This window comes from Leuciscus leuciscus (genome assembly GCF_965113295.1).
Source record: "Leuciscus leuciscus genome assembly, chromosome: 6".
NCBI classification, from domain to species: domain Eukaryota; kingdom Metazoa; phylum Chordata; class Actinopteri; order Cypriniformes; family Leuciscidae; genus Leuciscus; species Leuciscus leuciscus.
Window position 1 is genome coordinate 28,278,668 of NC_138730.1, and position 23,490 is coordinate 28,302,157.

Consider the following 23,490-nt stretch of genomic DNA (forward strand, 5'->3'; position numbering starts at 1 on the left):
CTATCCCACTTTATTAAGGTGGGGGTGCAGAGATCAAAATCAGCTCTACTGCTTTAAACTTTGTTAAAAATGTTGTTGAAACCTCTGTTGTTGCCTGTTCAGGGTCACAGGTAGGGTTTGTTGCTGAAAAACGAACCCCTTGCTGACAGAATGAGAGCTGTGCTTTGAAACGTGAAGGAATGCTCTCATTGGCTTTATTGTGTTATTTGTCTTAAACCCCTGATACCTTAACCTGTGTCCAAACCCTCTGGAACCACAAACATAAACACTTCTTAATTGTCTATGCCTTTTAGTCAGTGATCTCTCAATCACCTCTTGTCCTGTGTTTGCTTAGTTTACAAAGACTTACAATAGACCTTCCTTTTTGCTGCATCTCTAATTCACACACTGTCTAACTTACATTTCAGTTCTGAAGGGCAGAGAGTAGAGCAGTGGTTTGAAAAGTGAGCGAGATGCTCGTATATTTAATAGAGGGAGGCAGTGTGAGCCTCACACCGAGCAGGATGCACATGCAAACTTACTCAGAGGACATTTACAGCTGGTGAGTTTTTGTACTGAATTACCCCTATAAATGTCAATTCATTTATAGGCACACATTTCATAAACTGTAGTTTGGGATGCTTCGGTTTTATGTTTGTATTGTTGCTTAAGAACTCCTTTGCAGATTTTGAACTTTGCCATTGAGATTTATATTGCACGTTTTAACAACCACAATCAGCCTGTAGTAAAAGTGCTACAATTATTTAGACTAAAGCATTTTTGCAAAGCTTTTTGTAAAGAGTGTGACATTTCATATTTTGAAAGATCATTTGTACATGACAAGCATGTAATATATGTTGATGGCACTTAGAGCACGTTATCATACTCAATCTACCTCACTCTGTTGTACTGTTGTATTTAAGGTAAATCCATATTTATGCACCACCATGAGTGATGAAGTATGTATGGTCATATCACAATTCATATTCAGGTTATTAATTTTCAGGAATTGGGAGCTTGTATCATTTCAGCTGATTAATTTAATAGAATGATCGTGGAATGAAAAATTGGCAGTTGCTAAAAAGGTATCAGCATGGAGCCAAAAGTTTTCACTTTTCTTGTTCCTCTACTCAGAAAATGTTTGAGTAGTGCTTTATTTTGGCGAACCATATATGTGCTTGTATGATTTAGTAACAGGAACAGTGTTTTGGCTCTGTCTACCTTGCTTTCAATAGATTGACATTGGCATAATGAGAGTGTGAAATGTGCAAGAGTGTTGCTCACCTCATTTGCAGTAAAGATGTTATTTGTGTCATATACTTTCACACATGCTGGCCAAGTGATCGTTTCTTGCATTAGAGAGCAATAAAGCAGTCATCTCCGTTTAATCTAAAGTTCTGTCCTTTAGTAGGAAATAAGATGTCTGATAGCTTTAAGGTCTGTTAAAAACACTGCAACTAGATGCAGCAAAGCCCTTAAAAGGAGAAAACTCTTGGTGATAATATTATAACAATGAGTTCTTAATTATGACTTGTTGTTTTTTTTTGTTTTTTTTTTGTTTTTGTTTTTTTGTATTAAACCAGTTCAGCACAAACTATGGTCTGTTACGGTCTGTTAAAAACACTGCATTGCAACAAATCAAGTGCTGGGAATGGTCATAGCAAAGTATCCCTCCACCAGTATTCATACAATACTTAACTTTTGTACCTCTAGCAGTGCAAATTATTTGCGGATGAACATTATTTAGGTAATTATGTGGGTTGGGCTTAGTAGCTTTAACAACTTTACAGCCTCATTAAAGTTGCAATGTAATTGAAATACCGACAGATCTTTTCCAATTGTGACGTACATCCAAGTTTAATGGATTATCGAAAAAGTGAAAAAGTTGAACTTTGTTCTATCTAACTGTTGTGAATAGATTTTGACATGGGCGTTGCTCTCAAAAATGAATGAAAGCTTGAAGCTGATTGTGAAGGGGCGGGGTTTAAGCAGACAAAATTATTGGAGAAATCCAGCATAGGACACCAGAGAGACGTTTGTCGTTTCACATGATCTACATTTTGATTAAACATTAGGAGGTTAATTTCTGAAAATTTCTATAGTCAAATAAGATTTTCAATATATAAAAAATTTATTGTTTCAGAATAATGCAGGATGCCATTGGCATTTAACATGCTCTGCATATGAGCCATGGTATCAGTAATGAGTTGGCTATGCGCAGACGGTGTCACAGTATTGAAATCAGGGTTCAACTTCAGATATTTGTGATAGATTAACAGAGATTTGAGTCCTAATGGGGTAGAATGCAGGGCTCTACTGTGAGCCAGCTAAATGGTCTATGAAATAGCATTGGTTGATGAGGCTTAATTGTTGTTGAGGTCTGCTGAAATGCTGATGGCCATGCATCAGCCCAAATCTTTTGAGCCGAGGCATTTGTGTGAGTGGGTGCTGGATGGGTTGCATTCCGATGCTTTGCTGACTTAGGGAGGATTTGTATTTGACGCGAATGTGCCACCAGCACTGAGTTAGAGAGCAGGAAAGGCTCATTCAATATGTCCAACAACAGCATCAAATGTTTATTTAATACATTTGATGTCATTTGAAGTAGCAGATATTCATGCAAAGGGCACTTGTTTGTACAGGAAGTACACATTTATTGGTACATTGTATTATGTTTCTACATTTTATTAAAGTGCCCCTATTATGCTATTTCAAAGGTTCCTAATTTTGTTTTGGAGGTTTCCTACAACAGGTTTACAAGCATCAAAGGTCAAAAAACACTTTAAGTTTCTCATAATATATATTGCACATCATCTAAATTTTCAATGATTCTCAAACGACTCGTTAGATGAATCAGTCTCTCTAAATCCCTCCTTTCCGAGAGCCTACTCTGCTCTGATTGGCCAGACAGCCCAGTCTGTTACGATTGATCTACCGCTTACAGCGAGTGTTGGAAACTAAACTCACATTACCATAACTGAACTTCAGCTCAGGAGGCTTCCTCAGCTCAGTCCTAAGCGATTGTACACACTGTAAAGACAGTAACGATGACGTCAATTTTACCATATCAATCCAAACACGAGTCCGATGATGAAACATTGGAAGAACTAGTTATTCAACCCGAACCTCCATCGCAAGGATGACTTGAGCAGGACGTTTTTCAGTGACTTCTCATTGTGAGGTACATTATGAGATGTTTCAACTAATTCCTCACCATCAGCATTAACAAGTGTATGTCCATCAACAAACTGATGTGTATATTTCTAATTTATTGCGGTGCACATGCGGGAACTGTATTAACCGTTTCAATAACGGCGCATTTGTTGCGTATGCGTAGCTGAGCACTAATGTGAATGACTGATGTAACATTCAAATTTACAAAACAAATCTTGCTTCCTTTATCTCAAAATAGTAAGAACAGCAGACAATCTGCATTAATCGACACAGTAGGTAAATAGTGGGCCTACAGCAGATTAGCAGAAACATTTCAGTAAGACAGTAATAATGTGATTTATCAGGAAACTTGCACAATATAAAACACAAAATTGCGTATTTTGAACACCCAGTAAAATACATACATCAATAATTATTCATACTTACAGGTTGTGATTCTGAGGAGCAAGATGGTCAAAATAAACTGGGTAAATAAAAATGGTTTTGCGAATCCTGCGATGAACTCTGCGATTCGAGAAGCAGTCGTCAGTAAAATTACGTGTTTGAGGGCTGGTTGTTTGTTGTTTGCGGACAACATACAACATAGGCGGGCATATGCAAATGTAGATTGTCTATAGTGACGTAGAACTGTAATGCAGTGGGATTCGAATTACAGACGACTCATTTAGACATGCAGGGCCCACTCCGCATTGCGTGCCCTGCGGGCCTGTCCGCTATGCCACTGGGTCTTTGTACATGCTAATGATAGAAAGACAGAGCACGCATCAGGTCGAGTGTTGCATATTATTAAATGGCCTATAATAAAATGTGTATAGTGACATTTTAATGTATTTACCTACTTTATGATGTTTACACTGCAATGCCACTACAATATTCATTATTGATGTAAAGAGTTTTATACTTCTACATTACATTTTAATTTAACTTAATATATTTTAATGCAGGAAAGACAATGAAACATTTTGCTGAGCTATAGTTTCTTAACTTATTTGAGGATAACAATGTATTTTTGTCTAACCCATATTTAATTTAATTTTTTCACAAAATTTGCTGTGATATCAAACAACAATTGCTTGACCCCTACCGCTGTATGGGACCCCTACCACTTTCTCAAAAAGGGAATGAGTTCAACTCCTGTCGTTGAGTTAAAAGTTTGAATCGCCTTTATTATCATCTGTGTAGAGGGACATTCACTTTCTGGACAGTAATTTGGGCTGTGATGTGCAGAATTATTTTATTTTGGGGGGGAGGGGGGGGGGGGTTCATTATAGAGAAAGAATAAAAATAGGCTATATTTTAAATGTTTACCTGTGCACAACAACACTAATATATTGGTGTTTATATTACTAATATACAGATGGCCAAGCTAACACACATCGACTCCAATTTTGATTTCATTGGGTCTTTAAAGGATTTGTCACTGCAAATCATGTCTAGCCTGGTAATACCAAACTCTGCTACTTCGCTTTGCTTCGTAGACAGTCTGGCATATCATAATTGAAAAGCGTTTTCTTTCTCACGGGGGGCGCTTGTCTGAAGTTTAAAATCATTGGTTACCCCTAAGCCAATCACATAACGTTTGGTTATGGCGTGTGTTATGCGCATGCTCAGCCGCATCTAACTTCCACTGTAAACACATGTATGATGCGAAAACAAAACCATCGAGCGAAATACCGGAGTGAACATGGCTGTGAACGACTTTTGCAGATTATGTGAAGTAAATCTACGCATCCACAGTACAATCAGCGTCTACGTCACGGCTCTCAGCCCGCCCTCTGTTCGTTGATTGGCCGGCTGGTCGGTACACGATCCGTTCCACCTGCACGATCCGTACACGCATGCGCGTAATTACGTAGTAGAAAACGTCACGGTTTTCTTACACTTTCGGAACCACGCATGCGATGGCACAACTTGCGGTATATTTGTGTAACGTTGTATTGTGTTTAACATTTCACAGCGGGTCTATTTTGATGTTTTTAAATGTAGCTTACACTATGCATTACGATGTGTTTACGTGGTTGCCAATCCAAAAATAATAAAGGAGTTGTGAGTTGTTACATTAACATACATGATCAGTTTCCTCCATAGGCTACTCTCCTTTGCGATTCACTGCTGTATGGTATTAGGCTTAACTTGCCGTGTTTTGGTCTGAGGTCAGTAGTATTGTCAAAGACGGTTTGTGTCGTTTTTTTATTATTAAAAGCTGCTAATATTAGTTAACTTTTAAGTTGAGTAATTTTGTATTAGTATGGTATGGGTCTATATAGGCTAATATATATCTATATAATCTAAATGAGGAAAATTTCTACCTAGACAATCTGCACTTACATGAAGAAAGAACTACGTGGAACAGATCGTGCAGTGTCGTAAATCGTCGCAAAACAGAATTATCATTTGCGCGCATGTGCGTTTTCTACTGTGTCTACTACGCATGCGTGAAACGGATCGTGCAGGTGGAACGGATCGTGTACCGACAGCGTACAGAAGCGAAATGAAATTGAGCGGAAGTACGAAGTCTGACGTAGTCAGGCTAAACCATGTCTGCTTCAAGGAGGAAATTACTTTAACTACATGCTTTTAGTGTATCTTAGCACTCTTTTAAAAAAAACACATTGTAACTTCAAGAGTTGTGTTTGGGCCTTTAACTCAATGCTATAGGGACGATGCATTCTATCAGCCCAGTTTACTGCTCAAAAAACAATGAAGCGATGATCACCAAAACCCAAAGCATTTCACCCAGTGCATCACGTGCAGATTCTGCACTAGCCTGCTAAAGTCTCTGTGTGTGATGTACTTTAATGAGCTCTCTCTGTGCACATGTCCATTTATATTCTGTCCTGCTCTAGAACACTGGTTAAGCTCAGCTGAAGTTCACATATTAATATTTACACTCCTTTGACAATCTAATGCAAGTTCGCCTCATGAATCATGCTTTTCAGAGAAGACTGCAATTTGTTCTGAGCTTGGAGAGAACAAGATTTACTTTTTTTTTTAAATCAACTTCACCATCTCCTCAGCACAGCAGAAGTACTGGTAAAACGATGAGCTTGCTGGAACAGTCTGAAGTCATCCACGTCAAGTTTCTGTGTAATATCAGCTGATGAGCATTTTTCCCTAGTTGTCACTTAAACTGCTTACACAAATTTGGGTGGAAAAAGGTTTACAGTACATTTCCCCTCACAAGACAGTGCCATTAACAGGCTTAACAGTTCAAAGGGGGTGCTAAGAATAAACAATTCATTGCATCAATGACTTCAATACCCTGCATTTATTGCATTTTACTTATTTAATTTTCCATTTTATCTTAAGGTCACATTGTAAAGTCTAAAAAGAACTAAGCACAGTATAAATTTTGCTTAAAACCTTTATTATTACCTTATCAGCTCTTAGAATCAATAATGGTTTAATGAAACCTGTCGACTTGCAGTCCCATAGACATATAGCCTATAGGCGTAGCTACGTATTTATGTCCATGTAGGCCTGCTATATATTATAACATATAGTGAGGGCTTTAAAACTGCAGTAAGCTAAATTAAGAAACGCGCTTTGAGCTTTTCAAAAGTTGTGACAAGGTGTTTTAAAACATGGCACGAGAAACTGACAAAGCAGAAGAGATGCAATAACGGTCAAAGACGCCTGTTCAAACACATTGATCTATATGTTTAGATCTAAAAAAAACTTTTCCCTTTATTTTTTTCATCACCAGGCTAGCTAGGGCAAACAAAGTGCATTCATTTATATTAAAATCTACTTATTTGACGTTTATAACGTGAGTGAATCTTCAAAAAGATCAGTGTAGCTAACGTTACTCACCAATAGCAGATTATAAGAGGACATGTCTGTTATCTTCTGAACTATTCCCGAGATGTGCCTAAAGTCTGCAGTCTTTTTCTTCATATTTAATAGCTCTCCAATATGATGATCGTTTGTTGATGAGGAGCTTAAAGTCTCTAATGTGCTATTTTACTGATTGGCTTCATCACTGTCTCCTCTCCACCAGTAAGCTGGTGTGTGGTGGGCGTTCTGGCGCAATATGGCTGCCGTCGCATCATCCAAGTGGATGCTGCACATTGGTGGTGGTTGAGGAGATTCCCCCCTTCTATGTAAAGCGCTTTGAGTGCCGAGAAAAGCGCTATATAAATGTAATGAATTATTATTATTATTATTATTATTATTTGCTAATTTCGCTATGCTAATTCAATCGACTCCTCCCCATAGACAGTATCCCCCATTGTAGGTACATTTACAACATGTATTAACCCCCTTTTTTAGGTTTTATTTATTTATTTTTTCATCATCTAAACCTTCAAAAGGAAATATAAAAAATATAAATAAAATACAATTTAAATTAGGCTATATATAGTGTATTCATGGGTTTCATCAGGTCCCTTTCCACAGGTGTATAAAATCAAGCACCTAGATTATGAATGCAGACTGCATTGTGCTTGATTAATACACCTGTGGAAAGGGACCTGATGAAACCCATGAATAGACCCCTTTTCGTGACGTTTTTTTGTGGGCGGAGCGTAGGTGGTGGCAGAACGATCCCTCTGGCCGCTTCACTAGCGTTAGTTTGCAAATTTTGTTAACTTGTTTTTTAACAATGACTGGAGAAAATCCGATTTTATCTTAATGTGCAAGGTCACTCGCAGTCCAGGACTGCGATTGTTATTTGCTAAAGTTAATTAACGGACGGAACCAGATTGGCTGACCCGTACACGCTCAGGCAATGGATGGACGATCTGACAGGATTAACGTTAACGCTACCTCGGTTGAGTGGCCTGACTTCTACACCTACCCGATAGAGAAACCGAGGGTAAAGAGAAACTGAGGGCATATAAATCTTTAAATGCCTATAACTATGTGCTGAATGGCCACATACAAGACTTGTGTGGTACAATCCGAAGTTCTGCCTGTCAGAGCCAAGGCCAGAAGACGACAATGTAAAGAGTGACATTACGGTGCAATTTTAATGATGTGAATATTTTCTAAAAATAAAAATTCCAGATACAGCATATTCATTTTTCATAGATTCTTGCACCCAACAACACAACAATGACATTTAATAATAATAATAATAATAATAATAATTTAAGCTCCTTATTATGTAGCCGAATCTGTGCTGGTGTGTATTGGCCGCCTCCAGTTTTCCCTTTGTTTTGCCACCAGCTAACGTCGTGATGTAACTGTGACGTCGGCTCGAAATTGGTCTATAAGTGGGTGGGCTGAAGCTACAACTTGTCAGCCCTGCAAAGTTGTCACGATCACCAGTGAGAGTTACCACCAGAGGGCACTCCACCCCAGACTATTGTCATTCCCTTATGAAACTACATTTCCCATAATCTTTTGCCCAGACCATCATCACATTCACCTGTGTCTCATTATCTTGTTTACTCACCCTATATAAGCCAGGTTCTTTCTATCATTCCCTGTGAAGTCTTGTATGTGTAAGGCTATGTTCACACTTAGCGTCTTTTTTCAAACTGCCAGCGTCTGTTCTACATTATAACCCTATGGAGTAAACCGTTTTTTCAAAAAAGTCCTGAGCGCTTTTTTAGACGCCACCGCCGGCGTCTTTTTCTGCAGCTCAGGGCGTCTTTTTAAGTTGAAAAAAGTTCAACTTTTCTGAAAAGAACGCCCTACGTCAAGCGCCTTTTTGACAGCTGACCAATGACAAGCGAGTAGCGAGACCTGTCGTTTCCATAACAACAAGAACAACTGTCTGTCGTGCACCCACAAACGTCTTTGTGAACCGACATTCTCCTCCCCGATAACTTCAAAAGCCAACGCAAGAGCCAACTTTCTCTTTGTCGACATTTTTTGCATCACACAGCACTAGGCTACTGTTCCAGCTCTTGTTATAGCAACAAAAGACGCGCTCGGCTGCTATTTGTAACCGAACGCTGGCAGCGTTTTTTTTTTGCTAAAAAAACGCCGTTGTTAACTTTTTCTTGTCAAAAAAGACGCTAAGTGTGAACATAGCTTAACACTGCATTTTTGAGTGTTTCCACTGGTTTCCATGGTTCTGGTTTTTGATATTTGACTGTGTCCTCACCCTCTGGATTTTTTATTTATTTATTGGACTGATTTACTGTGCTCTGACCTTTTGCCTGTCTTTTACTACGATTGTGGATTACCCTTTCATTAAAACTGCATTTGGATCCTCAACCTTCGTGTCTAGGAGCACTTCCTTACAAAAGTGTTGCTGCCATAGTTTATACAGTGTTTTAGTTTTAGGTGAGGAGGAGAGTTGGGTTTGGCTTACTGTTAGTCTGTGTGAATTACATGGGGGCAGGAAAAACAGCCAAGGTCGAATGAATGGAAAAGCCTATGCAAGGGGGATCTGGGTGATAGCCTATTTCCTGACTGTGTTGATGCTGGTGTCCAAGTGCATTGCCAGGTTAATGGAAGATTCCTACACTCTTCACTTCACTTCACTACAGTTATAGTTCTCTAACAATACGCTCCGATCCTTGATGGAAAGCAGAGTTGAACAGCCTGAAGTTGGGTTTTAACAATTTTTTCTTTTCTTTTTTGGCTCGTTAAATTTTGGTTTAAATATGTTGTTGCTACACTGAGAGATTGATACTCTTGGCTAATAAAGCACTTTACAGGTATCTATGGACACGGTGTACTTTAGACTGCGAGAGGCTACCAAAATAATTGCAAGGTCATGAAATAAGTTTTTCAGGAGAGGTACATTCCTCTCAGTGTGTGAAGCTCAAAGACAGCCACATTACATTACAGACTCCTTGTGATTTTATTGAACACTGTTTTTTAGAAAGCTGTGCTGGCTCGATATTATCAAATATTTGTGAAGTTAATATTCAAATTTCAATTGGTGTTTCTTTTAACACATAAAAAATAATTTTAATTTTAAAGTATTTCCATATTTTAGTTCCAGGTTTAACCATTCAAATTGTCATATTGAGAACTGTCAGTCTTATTAAACACTAGATGGCACTGATAGTTTTTTGAAAATCAAAGACATTTAGTTAACCAAACTGAATAAGTCATCTAACTCCTGGGCCCAGTTGTTCAAAAAGTTAAATCTGGATCAGAATTATTTGGAAATCCCATGTTTTGCTATCCAGGATCAGCTAATCCATATTTATTTTGTGCTGTTTCAAAGCAAAATTGGATCACCCTGATCCAGATACACACTTTTTCAGTGTCTCTCGTGATGCTTTTCTTTGCTTCCTACTGTACACGTTCATGTGTTTTTGAAGGAGGCATGGCTTTGGAGATGCTCTGAAGGGATCTTATGCTTTCAAAGCTAGCTCATTATTGCTAGCCTCTCCATTGCCTACCCTACCTTTAATTTGCAAAAACTCAGTTTCTTGGGAGAAACTTTTAGAACACTAAAACATTACAATAAATTGTTTGTCCTGTTAAGGCCACCCATCGGCCTAACGACGGAATCCAATGGAGTGGGCAAAGGTATAATGTGTGTATGTCTCAGCGCTTCAGTGAAGTTCACTTGATTTATTAGAAATTAGTTTCAATATTACTTTAGCTGTACGCTTAATCTGACTCCAATTTCAAATGATTTTCAAATTTAGATTGTGTTTCTTATGAAATAATCATAAATATTGATTATGACTTAAAGGAGCTGTATGTAAGAAATGTATTTCAATTCATCATAAAATGGCCCTGATATGTCACTAGACATTAAGAAATCATGTTCATTTCAAATACTTATATCACTGACAACAGTAGTCCGGCCAGGATATTGTCATTTAAAAAGTGAAGTCGCAGCCCTCAACTGATGTTGATGTTGTCATCTTGTGTTTTGGCCTGAAGCTCCACCCTCCGGCTATCTACCAATCACGAAGTCAGTAGTGTTTCGGCATCCGGGTTGCCAGCTCAGCTCTAGTTACCACAGCTGCAGCTACAAACGTTTGTGCTGGATCCTGCAGCCTATCTGGCAACCTCGAGCCAGGGGGGAGGGGGAGGGGATACACCGCTCTACAGTAATTTGAAAGTGATTGCAGTACCAGTTTTGGCCACAATCTTACATATGGCTCCTTTAATTTAGATCTTTGATTATTCTGAGTATCCGATACTTTCATTTATTCATTCATTAAAGGACCCGGTATCACTTTGAGACATCACGTCGCGAATGTGCACTCACAATCACAAACTAGCCAGTTCTGAAATAGTCAGAGGATGCAGTGCTATCTATTTTACCCATAAGATGCCGCTCAATGCTGACTCATAACAAAAGGTGTAATTTTTTAATAGTCGCAAGATGCAACGTGCTAAGTCAGTGATGGACAGAAATCAGAAGGTCTCCTTGATGTGATCCATGCTCCATTCATTAGTGCCTTCAGTGTGATCTATCCTGGAAGAGATTTGGGGAAACACCAGACTACACATTAATCCATACTAGAAAAATTATTTCAGAATAATGCAGAATAAATCAAATATAACATTTTATTTGTCAGGTAAAATTGTATTATGCCACTTACACAAGTAAATTATTAAAATACATGACATCAATTGCTCAAATATGACTTCAAGAGTAAGAAATGCATTCCTGACAGAGACACACAGTGGTGTGTTAGTGTGTTCCGACGGGAAAACACTGACACTGCATGGAGGTTTTCCTGGTTACAGGTTCCCAAAGACTGCTCTGCCACTTACCCTTATATACACAGACCAGAACAAAAGGCTTAGTACAAATATTTTTTTGAGTTGTTTTGTGTCTGTTCATGTACCCCAGGGGGTAACACCTGGTTTCGGGGGAGAGGGGAGAATGATCAGATATCTTGAAGAGACACCACCCATAGAGGAGAACCGGATTTTTCTAAGTGTTCAATTTTTATGATGTTTTATTAACAAAGTTCGGGAGGAGCACGTTCAGATAATTAACACAAGTGGAGAGCATTCAGCAATCAATGGTAAGAGGTATATATACACTCAGCAGTCTCACCTCAATCCATTGACAGTTTTGCAGCAGTTTAGTAGCTTCTTGGTTCGCCGTTCTGCTACCATGTCTCAACGACTAAGCTCTTCATCCTACGAAGAAGCAAACATCGCCAGGGATGCGCCTTCGCATTCCGCCGGTCCCACGACCATTCCTCCTACGCCGGACGTCGCACCTGAGCCCAAGGCTTCTTCACGCGGCCGCACACCGGCCCGAACAGCCCTGCACTCACCAAGACGTCGAGGCCAGTCTTTGCCGCCCCCGGCAAGACTTCCATCTTCTTTCCTGGCCTCCTCCTACCGCTCAGCCGTCCCGACGATCCCACCTATCGGGAAATGGACCGTAGCTGGATTGAGGCAAGCGCTGGGTAATACAGGCTTCGCGAAAAATGAACAAAGCGGAGCTGTATGATCTGTACGTTTCCTTACAGTCAACTCCCAAGACGACCCACAGGCAGAGCAAAGCCTGCAGGGCCCAAAAGTCACCTGCCCAGTCACCACCGTCCGCACAGGATCCGGCTCACTTCGCCCATCGAGCCACAGCAACAGGGCTTCAGCGAGCCTGGGCTGCGCCCCAGATTCTGCCATGCAGGTCCACTCCCACCTCTCGATGAGGCCCAGCCCTCCACCATGGCTTCTGCTGCCACAGCGCCGCATGCAGCCGAGCACAGCGGCCTCCCCACAGCCACTCAGTTTTATACTCCTGCTGTTCATAACCCTTTTCCTTTTCAGTGGCCTCCAGCTCCCGTCGCAGACACTAGCGCGAGGCTATCGCCGCTAGCAGCACAGGCCCAACCATTTCAACAGTTTTACCCAACAGGTTACAACCCCGCCCACTTCCAGTGGCCTGCAGCTCCAGTAGCTCAAACAAGCGCGGGCCAGCCCACACTTCATCCTATCATCCTTCCTTTCCTTCATATCCTCCAACTAACTTTCCTTTTCAAGCCACAGCGGGTCATCCAAGCGTGAGGCCGCCGCCGACATTCGCAGGCTTATACCCTTCCCAGCTCTCTCATACAACCTATATCACAATATTCTCTCTTCAAAGCAACACCGATGCCCGTTCCGTCCAACGCCGTCGCCATGGAACCACCACCAGTATCTCAAAACATCCATGCACAGATCTTCTCAGAAATACAGGATGCTGGCTCCAGAGGCGGATCAATTCCCAACTCCAGTACCTCGCTATTCAGAACTAATATTCCCATAACCCACCCGTTAAAACCCCTGCTTGATGCATCACTCGACACTATCCTCCAAGCAGTTTCTCCCAGTACCTTTCAATCCTACGTGACTGCTTGGAGATGTTTTAAAACATTCCATGTCTCCTATAACATGCCTTTCCCCGATTTTTCTCTTCTTTCAATCACCTCTTTTATTTCCTACCTTAATAGCGTTAAGGGCCTTCAAGTCGGGTCCATCAAAGGTTACTTGAGTGGCATCCAGTTTTTCCATAAATTGATTTACGGCGCTCCTTCCCCCGAGATAAACAATTCACAAACCTCCCTCCTGATCAGAGGGATTCAAAGATCTCAGCCTACCCGTCCCGATGCCAGACAACCCATAACGCTAGACATTCTCACCAAATGTATTCACGCCCTCCGCACAGGCTACCAGCCCCTCAGTACCTCCCACACACTCAACGCTATGTTTATCCTAGCTTTTTTGGGTTTTCTTAGATGCTCGGAACTCGCTATCACTTTCAAATTCGACCCAAAAATCCACCCCACCATCTCATACTTGTCAGTACTAGACGGACGCAGTGAGAAAATCTCCCGGGCAAGTACTCATCTTCCTCTTCCCTGTTTTCTCTTTCTGTCCAGCGAGCATTTGGTCTCACAGCGGATGCAACGAGAACTTTCCCGTATGCAAGGACCGGAATTGTCACTCTGGTCCACCGTCCGTGATCTGCCGTGAACTGCTCCCATCAAGAAAGGCGCAAACTCTCCCAGGCCCTCCTGGTCAAGCATCCAGGCCCCTTCTCGAGATGCCAGCCCACCAAACTCGGCACTCATTTGGGGGGGGTCTTTAGTCCGGTGGCTGTCCTCTGCTCTTTAGCCTTTAGGGGGGAGTACTCTGGGTTTGGGCCAAACTCCGAGCTTGGAGCCCTCCCCCCAGACAGCACGCCAAATATGCATTAAACTTTACCCCCTCAAATTGTATGTAAGTGTGAACTCGTGAAATTATGTTTTATTAACAAAGTTCGGGAGAAGCACGTTCAGATAATTAACACAAGTGGAGAGCAATCAGCAATCAATGGTAAGAGGTATATACACTCAGCAGTCTCACCTCAATCCATTGACAGTTTTGCAGCATCGCCCCACCACCCCTTCTCCACGCTTCTAGTCCTAAACACTTACATACGGGGGGAGTACTCTGGGTTCGGGCCGAACTCCGAGCTCGGAGCCCTCCCCCTGGACAGCACGCCAAATACGCATTCAACTTTACCCCCTCAAATTGTATGTAAGTGTGAACTCGTGAACTTCTGTTCAATGACTGCAATGAAATTAAGACCATTTTACCAATCGCACTGTAGCGTAAATGCCTCTGGGTTAATGCGAATTAGCTCAAGAATATAGGGAATTTTGGCAATATTAATATTTATAACGCATGGTCATAATTCATAAATCGCATATGCATTTACTTTATCAATTATAGGAAATGCCTCGTTCTGTACTGTCTGATCATTACAGTTAAGAAGAAGCATTCCTGTTTACAAAACTCCAAGACAGTTTGTCTTCTGGCCACGAAGACAAAACCTCTTTGGGTTTATAAATTAAAACTACTCAAAGTAGTTTTATAATATAGAGCCTGTAGCTTTATAGATCTTTTGTTTCATTGACTTTATAAAAAGTGGGTTTTCAAACACAGAGACAGTTAAAAGTATAAATGGGTTTATTAATAAAATGGCACACGCTAGAGATTATATAAACCACAAACATAAACGTACGTAAAAATGCAAACAAACGAATAAACATTTAACCGAACAAAAACATGAAATGAAAGAAAGAAAGATATAGAGGGAAGATAGAGGGTAACTTAAATCACAGACCTAAGACCTAGACACCTGGAACAGCTTTTATAGGAATCAATATACTTGCGAGTTGTGGTACTCTTTCAGTGTGATGCTGAAAAGGGGACGCGCGCGTGCGCGTGTCCGGCTGGTTTGCGTCTAGCTTTGTCTTCTGGGTCGTTTCGCAAAACGATGTAAAGGCTCACTTGAATTTAACGTTACCGAGAAAGTTCAGATTCGTCTCCCGGGATGGGAGAGGCTGGAAATCTTAGTTGCAAAGACCGGCTGTTACGACTCGAACATGGGTTCGTTCGATGGAGAAGGCCAGGGCCTCCTTCAGATGTTCCTTGGAGAAGCGCTGCGCCGGGGAAGAGGGTCCAAAGAAGTTGGATGAGTTGAGAGCGGAAGGATGAGAGAGCGAAGAGAATAGATTTTGGACTTTTATCAGTGTCCCAGGTGCCGTCCCCTCCTTCGTGTAGGACGAATCAGCTGTCGAGATTTTTCGAGCGGGAAGATTCCTTTGTCCGGTTAGACACGCCCACTCGAATGAGTCATGATTGACTTTAACTGGAGAGGATTTTCTCCAGACATATGAACTTATAAAACAATGCGCATCACTGAATTCTGTTATTGGAATTCAACTCCGTTAGCTGGAGAGGATTACAGAGATGTCAAAAATAGAATCTAGGCGTTGTAGCCATGCAACGATACATTATTATGCATTTGTATAGGCAATAGCAGTTCTATTAAGGTCACAAATAGGACATATGCTTTCCTATGGGTTACACACACCTCTTAACACACAAATTTATATATTTAGTACCTTTAGGAGTGACTTTATGGGTAAAAGTCCTTTTCTGTAAGGGGGTTTCTGTTTCACAGTCCAGAGTGTGTTTGTATGTGTGTGTGTGTTGGAATGTTGCGACCCTGTTATCTCATGCATAGGGCTGGATAGCTCTGTGGTCAAATTTTATGACCTGCCAATGAGCTCGGGTTACGGGATGCGATTCTACTGGGAGAACATTCTTCAAAAATACATTTCAGATCCAAACACTCGAAGATCATAACTGTATGATCACAACAACATTAATCACACATACATACAGGAAATTCAGATACCAGTCTGAGTTACACACATTTTAAGTTAAACACAAAAGGATGTTGGTGTGTGTGTGTGTGTGTGTGTGTGTGTACGTGTGTGTGTGTTCTGGAATGTCACGAGTCTGTGAGGTTGTAAAAGTCACAGGGAGTCCAGAGCTGAAATGGGGGTTTTAGAGGGGATTCTAAGAAAACAGGGTTTCCTTATGTGACTCAAATGTCCCTCGGGGGAGCCACAAAGATGCAATTTTGACCGTTCAAGCAGACTTGGAGATCAGGATTTACTAATTTGAACAGCATGTGACCGCATGTCATAGTCATTGTCGTTACAGCACTAATCAAACATAAAAGGGAAACAACAATAGATTCAAAAGATACATAATATGTATGTAGATCTTCTTAGTGAACTTTTAGTGACTTGAATCAGGGGGAAAGGAAGGGAGGAGGGAGAGGGGGGTGCACAGATAAGGAAAGAGAAAAGTTTGGACAAGACAATGTCCTGTGCTCTTTCTTTAAGGTCTTCTCTACAGGGTGCCTTTTATTGCAGGGTGAGTTTTATCTCAGGTTTTGTCTTAGCAGGAAAATCAAGTCTTACACTCCCATCTCATATTGTTCCATCACCGTGTCCGTAGCCCCTCAAATGTCCCAAAACAAAAACAACAAATATACATGCAATAAGGTATGCAGCTGTTAGGATTTTGTGATCTGATCCGATTTCAGAATCCCTTTTTTCTTTTGAACAACCCATTTTGAAGATTTGATCCAATCCGATAGCTGAAATCCGACCAGAACTGGGCCCTGATTTCAGGGATTGTATTATTTTGAATGCTTTGAAATTTGTACTTTGTATAACTGAAGATGTGTTCAAACAGGTCAAGGAATCATTAAGTCAGTTGACGAGAATGATGGATGTGTTGGTTTTATTTTATTCACACAGTGTCCCTGGAGTTACGTAACACTTAAGACTCAGAGCATTTATTGCTAGACTATAAACAAGTGCCAAACACAGTTTAGGATTTGGAAGATAAAGCAATTCTCCCATAACAGGACAGGGAGGTAAGTATGTAAAGCTGCTTATCATGGTTAGCACAGGCGCCAACACCTATAATGCAAGTGCTGTAGTGAAAACCGATTGAAAGCAAGTCATTAAAAAGGTCCACATTTTAGGACTATTTAGTTTTAGCCTACATAATACTTTCTCAACTGAAGACACCACACTGAATACTAATCACAATACACAGCAGCCTGAACATACACAAAACACTCTAACCATGCCAGTTATGTCAAATGCCATAGGATGTTCACAATGCCAGTTAGAAGTTGGTTTGCAGGGAGGGAAAGTCATTTTCCTTTTCACATAAAAAAAAAACCTTTACCCTCAGAATGGGAAGACACATAATGACCTAGCCTGAGAAATCATTGTCTCACTGTGGATCTGTAGATTTTCTTTAATCAATATTTCTCTGACCATTTGTTAAAAAAGAATAATAAATAAACAATTATATATATTATTTTAGGTCAAATGTTTGGAGTCTTATGCTCACCAAGGCTGCATTTAGTTGACCAAAAATACATTAAAAACAGCAATATTTTGCATGTGGATTCTATTTATTTTGCCTGCTTACATTAGATGCTTACATTAGGAATTTCCTCCTATTTTGTTACATCGTAGCTGTGCATCTATGGGCTGATTATTCTCTCAGGAAGAAGCACGCAATGAATTTCTTGTGTGGCCCTTTAATGACCCCATATAGTAGATTTTGTGTGTCTATGGCATGTGACTGCTACCTAATTATCTCACGAAAGAGGAATCAACATTTACTTGCAGAGGAAAGCAAATACTTGTGAAGCCAGACCAGCAAATCCCTCAACCTCTTGAAATCATCCACACTTATAGCTTAGTGGAGTGATGAGACATTAGTCAAACACAGTATGGAGTCCTGCGTGCGATGTGTTTAATGGGAAACTTCAGATGAAATGTCAGAGCAAGAATTTCGACTGTGTCTAATGCTGTCTGGCTATGCGTCAGCATGTCCACACCATAATGCTAAAGTTTAGTTTTGGAGATACCGTTTTGTCATCCAGTCCCATGTGCATATGCAACATCTGTGAGTGGAGAGAGGAAATCCTCTCCATAAAGTGACCTTACATGCTTGCAAAATGACAGACAATGCCTGGATTTTCTCCAGTGGTTGCCTGTTTTACTGAGGAGAGTTTTCCGAGGAAGTGAAAGGATAGGGGAAGTTTTTTATTAATCCATACACTTGGAACTGGATAACATTAAAAGACCATTAAGTGGCAAGTTTTACACTGGGAGAAATTGGATGTAAACATAGAAAGTTACCCAGAGGGGCTTTTCAAGGCCAATGGAGATAATGTTAGTTAATTCTTTCTTCATCTGAAGTAATTAAAAGACAATAAAAAAAAATGTAGATGATAAATGGATGAATGGAGAGATGCTTCCACAATGACAGATTTAATAAACAAAACAGCTCACTGCGACACTTAACACAAAATATGCCATTTATTCATTATCATATCTTATGGCACTTTGAGCATCACAAATATTTCCCCCAAACATTTTTTTCATAAAATAAAACTACTGTTCAATAAGATTTTTTTTATTATTTGAAAAATATTATACTTTTATTCATCAAGGATGCATTAAATTGATCAAAAGTGTCTTTTAATGAAGACATTCGTTAAAATTCATTTTCACAAAAGACTCATACTTCAAAGAATCCTGATAAAAAGTATCACAGTTTCTACGAAAAATCTTAAGCCGTGCAACGGTTTTAAACATTGCTGATAGTAATAATAAATGTTTCTTGAGCAGCAAATCAACATAGAATGATTTCTGAAGGATCATGTGATACTGAAGACTAAAGGAATGATGCTGAAAAATCAGCTTTGCCATCACAGGAATAAATTACACTTTAAAATATATTCAAATTGAAAACTGTTCATTTAAATAATATTCATAATATATCTTAGATCACGTAACAATTTTACATTAAAATAAAGTAATACAAAATCTCAACCTTACACTAAAGATCATCTGCAAATCAATTGTTAAAGGAGACATATCATGCTTTTAAATCGTTCCTTTTCACATATAAATCATACATTTGTGGTCTATGTCAAGCGGAACTGCAATGCTTGGGTCTGAATTCCTCATTATTATAGCTCCACAGGGCCATTTTTTACCCCTTTTCTGATATGCGTCTGAGAGCAACTCGTTTTGGTGCGGTCTCTTTAAATGCAAATGAGACACTTCATACCCCGCCCCCTCTCCAGGTTGCAGAGGTGACACTACTCCACCCCGTTCGGCCATTTTTGTAGTTTGATAGCAGAGATACGATTATCTAGCGGCACAGAAACTTTTGGACATCCAAGATTTGTGTCAACACAGAAAACATTTCATCATTGGATAGTTTTTTCGTTTTATTAAAGTGTTGTTTTATGTCAGCTTAATGCCCGGAACGTTTTTCAGAAAAGATAAGGCAACTTATTTAGCACAATTCACACGGTAATTCAGGAAAAAAATAATCTCTGAATGCTCCACATGAAACTTTGGTCTTCCGACCTTTTACCACAGTGTCGATTTATTTTGATTAATATGTGCGAGGGAGAGAGAGCAAGACAGCGCTTAGTTTGGAGACGGTGAAGTCTTGTTTACACTTTCGCCTGGCTCCGAAGAGAGAGAGCGCGTGCGCGACCGGGTCTCTCTCTCTGCTCGTTCTTTCAGTTAAACATGCGCCCTGTCACAAGCGCAGCAGTTCATCTACATTACTCACCGATCAAATAAGACTTTGGCGGGACAAAAAAAAAAAAAAAAAAAAAAAAAAAAAAAGCTTTGGCGGGCGCTAAAACAAGTTCAATGCTGGAAAAACCCTGTTGTTGCTTAAAGGTGATCTAAGTAACTTTTTTACCTTAACTGAACAGCTTCGGAGTCATTGGAATGGTTATTTTACTTATTTCGGGTTGAATGGTGGTCGTTTCGCACCCCCTGGTGCCCGTGAGCTGTAAATACGCACTTGCAACTTTGAGCCGGCCGGCCGCCGCGTCAGGAAGTATCGCGTGATATCAGGTCTCGCGGTGTAAACATTTGCTTTACGGCCAAAAGAAATCTGCTAAAATGCATTTCATTATTGCGCTCCCTCACGCTGTTTGAACCCGAATGAAGACGTTTTAAAGAATGGCCCATCTGCTTTGATGTCGTTGATCTACTAGCCTCTGGTGTCTAAGAATCGCCAACGAGTTTTTACAACACACTGTTAGACTTTTCAAGGGTTTTTTACAGTAACTTACTGGCAACACTGTTGCCAGTAAGTTACTGTAATTAAGAGTTACAGTACCAAACCGTATTTCAGTTTTGTGTAATACAGTGCATTACTGTAAAAACGAAGCTAATCAGTACAGTGCATTACTGTAAAAACTAAGCTAATCAGTACACTACTGTAATTATTTTTATTTGTACTAAATATAAATTAGATTTGATAATTTTGATATATGATTAATTTTATTTTTATCCTACATAAGTACTACTTTCATACAAACCAATTAGACAAAGTTATCACAAAATACCATTTTTTTATTTAAAACATTTCATATATATCACAAAATAAACATGCCAATGCTGGAAATGATGTGTGAAATTTTTACACATTAATGGGTAAGTTTAGAGACAACATTTTTTGTGTTAATTTTAACTCATTCATTGTGTTAATGATTTTAACAAAGTAAATATGTCAGAGAGGTTAGCACAAAGATGTGTAAACGTGTTAAATTAACACATTATGTGCTGTCCTTCACTGCAAACATTTTTGAAAACATACATAAAATCATAAACAAAACATTAGCATTTGACTAAATGAATGTAGAGTCATTGGTTGTTTAGCTTATACAAGTATTATAATGAAATATCAACCATTACATTCATAAAACTGCAGAATATAAATACATTAAGCATTCAAAAAGGAAATGTCCAAAACAGGACAAAACACAGTTCTTTTCACAATACAAGACACATAACCCCACCTTAAAAATAATTTCACTTATTTCCAAAAATGTGTTGGATTCATGTACACTGGTGGCCAAAAGAAGTATTTAAGTGGCGTAATGTTTTTGAAAGAAGTCTCTTTGATGCTCAAGAAACATTTATTATTATTATCAATGTCTGACTGTCTACTCCATCTTTTCTACAGCATAGGAGTAAAAGTCATCATCAAAATAATCTTTAAAAAGCCAACACAATGTTTTTGTCCACCTTTGTGAATAAATGAACTTCTCCAAAGATTGGTTCCTGTTCAGAACTTGATTGACAACATCAGAGTGTTCCCTGGTCTGCATGCGTGCCCACAAACACAAATGTACTCAGTCCTTCAGAGGAGATCCCGGTTCCAAAACTATATGAGAGAGAGAGAGAGAGAGAGAGAGAGAGAGAGAGAGAGAGAGAGAGAGAGAGAGAGAGAGAGAGAGAGAGAGAGAGAGAGAGAGAGAGAGAGAGAGAGAGAGAGAGAGAGAGAGAGAGAGAGAGAGAGAGAGAGAGAGAGAGAGAGAGAGAGAGAGAGAGAGAGAGAGAGAGAGAGAGAGAGAGAGAGAGAGAGAATATTAGTGTCACATTATTTTTAACCTCCTTTTTTGTTAATTTTTATTATTATTTTCACAAAAACTTAATATATATTTGTAAACAGCTTTTGTCAATAAATAGCATACAAAAGAACTAAATTAAATTATGCCAGATTAAATTTTAATACTTACAAATCCTAAATTCTGTCCAAAAATGCTGAGATGCATAGAAAGAAGTTGAACGACTGAAATAGATGATTTTAGCCCATTTCAGCTTGTCTGCAGTGAAGGAGTACCTGTTTGAGACAAATACACAGTAAGATACATGCAAGAAATCACTGTGTGATGATCGTTCTCCTTCCTACAGTAGTTAACCCACCTGTGCGCTGATATTAGGACCTTCCTAGTCAGGTGGAACTGCAATGGTAGAGTCGCTGGCTAATAAAATATAAAAATAATGCAAAAATATAAACTTAAGTTGTTTAGAATGCTAGATTTGGTCTGAATGAATTAGTGAGAGTTTTACTGCAGTGCTTACCTGGATACATTTAATCTGGTGAGACTGAACAAAGACAATGGTCCATCTTCTGATTGGTTCATTTGCTGTGTAAAGTTAGACATAATGCAAAGGTCACTTATTTGATATAAAGTTAGCCAATTTTATAGAGATTTTATAAGATATTGTTAGCTACCTAGTCTGCACCAGTGGCTCAAAAGCAATTTTCACATAGTGTATGCTAATCATTTCAGCAAACTTATCTCAAAATATATCACAAATGGGCTGGCCTACCTCTGGAATCTTGCTAAGTCACTGGCGCGAATTGGCGCTTTGTTGCAGTTGCCTTTAAACACAAAAATGGAAGTAAATATTAAATTCCATAAAAAAAAAAATAAAAAAAATATAATATGGTATAGTTTGCAAACTAATGCTAAAACTATAAAGGTTCTCATCAGTAGGCCAACATTAAGATATAAACAGAATTTCACATTAGTTTATTCACATTTATTGTTAATGTAAACGCGTTGCTCGTTGGCATATTTTAACTCGACAATTCAATAATCTAACAAAGTGTGTAAAATGAAACGTTAGCTCAGTTTACCATGGTAAAGTTCGTTACCGCCATGTTGACGACGAGTAACGTTAGGCTAACGTTAACGTTATAACATACGTTAAACTGGGCACAATACTGTCAACATACACAGAATGTTTTTTTGTTTTTTTGTTTTTTTGTTTTTTTTACCTTGCTTGCTGATCTCTCTCTCTCTCGGTGAAGTGAATTCCGTCTCTTCCCCGGGCCAGACACGAACGTCGCGATCCAACAAAAGACAGACCCCATTACCTACACTGGATGTCTGTCTGACGCGACACGACAAATCCCAGACAGTGTGATGCGCCGCGGCCGTTATATTTCAGACGTAGTCCGATACGAGTCCAAGCGCTCGCACTAGTTCTTACAAGGGATAAACAGGTTTGCATTTAAAGGTCCGGTCGCTTCAATGTGTCCAATATAGACAGCCTCTGGCTATTATAGCGTTGTAGACACGTGGTGTAAGGCAAAAATTAGGAAATAAAAAGCACGGTGGAATGGTGCCAGCCAGAGAGGCAGTTACGTCAAATACAGTAGTATACAGCAAATTTAAAAAATACAGTAAGTCTCTGTATGTGGTGTTAGACGTCACAGAAAATTCCCATGATGCAATTGGAATCACAGTTATTTACTGTAAAG

General features: G+C 39.6%; 1 protein-coding gene across 10 annotated transcripts in view; it reads left to right on the top strand.

Annotated features, from left to right (window-relative positions):
- The window catches only part of LOC309500583 (sickle tail protein homolog), a 71,799-nt gene that overhangs the window by 12,944 nt on the left and 35,365 nt on the right, over window positions 1-23,490 (top strand). The window contains exon 1 of one of the 10 annotated variants that reach the window (XM_082172217.1): window positions 421-541. The exons of the other annotated variants lie outside the window; for them this stretch is intronic. The gene's annotated coding sequence lies outside the window, so the exon portion shown is untranslated. Of the gene's footprint in view, window positions 1-420; window positions 542-23,490 lie in introns of those variants that run through there. 10 annotated transcript variants of the gene reach the window in all.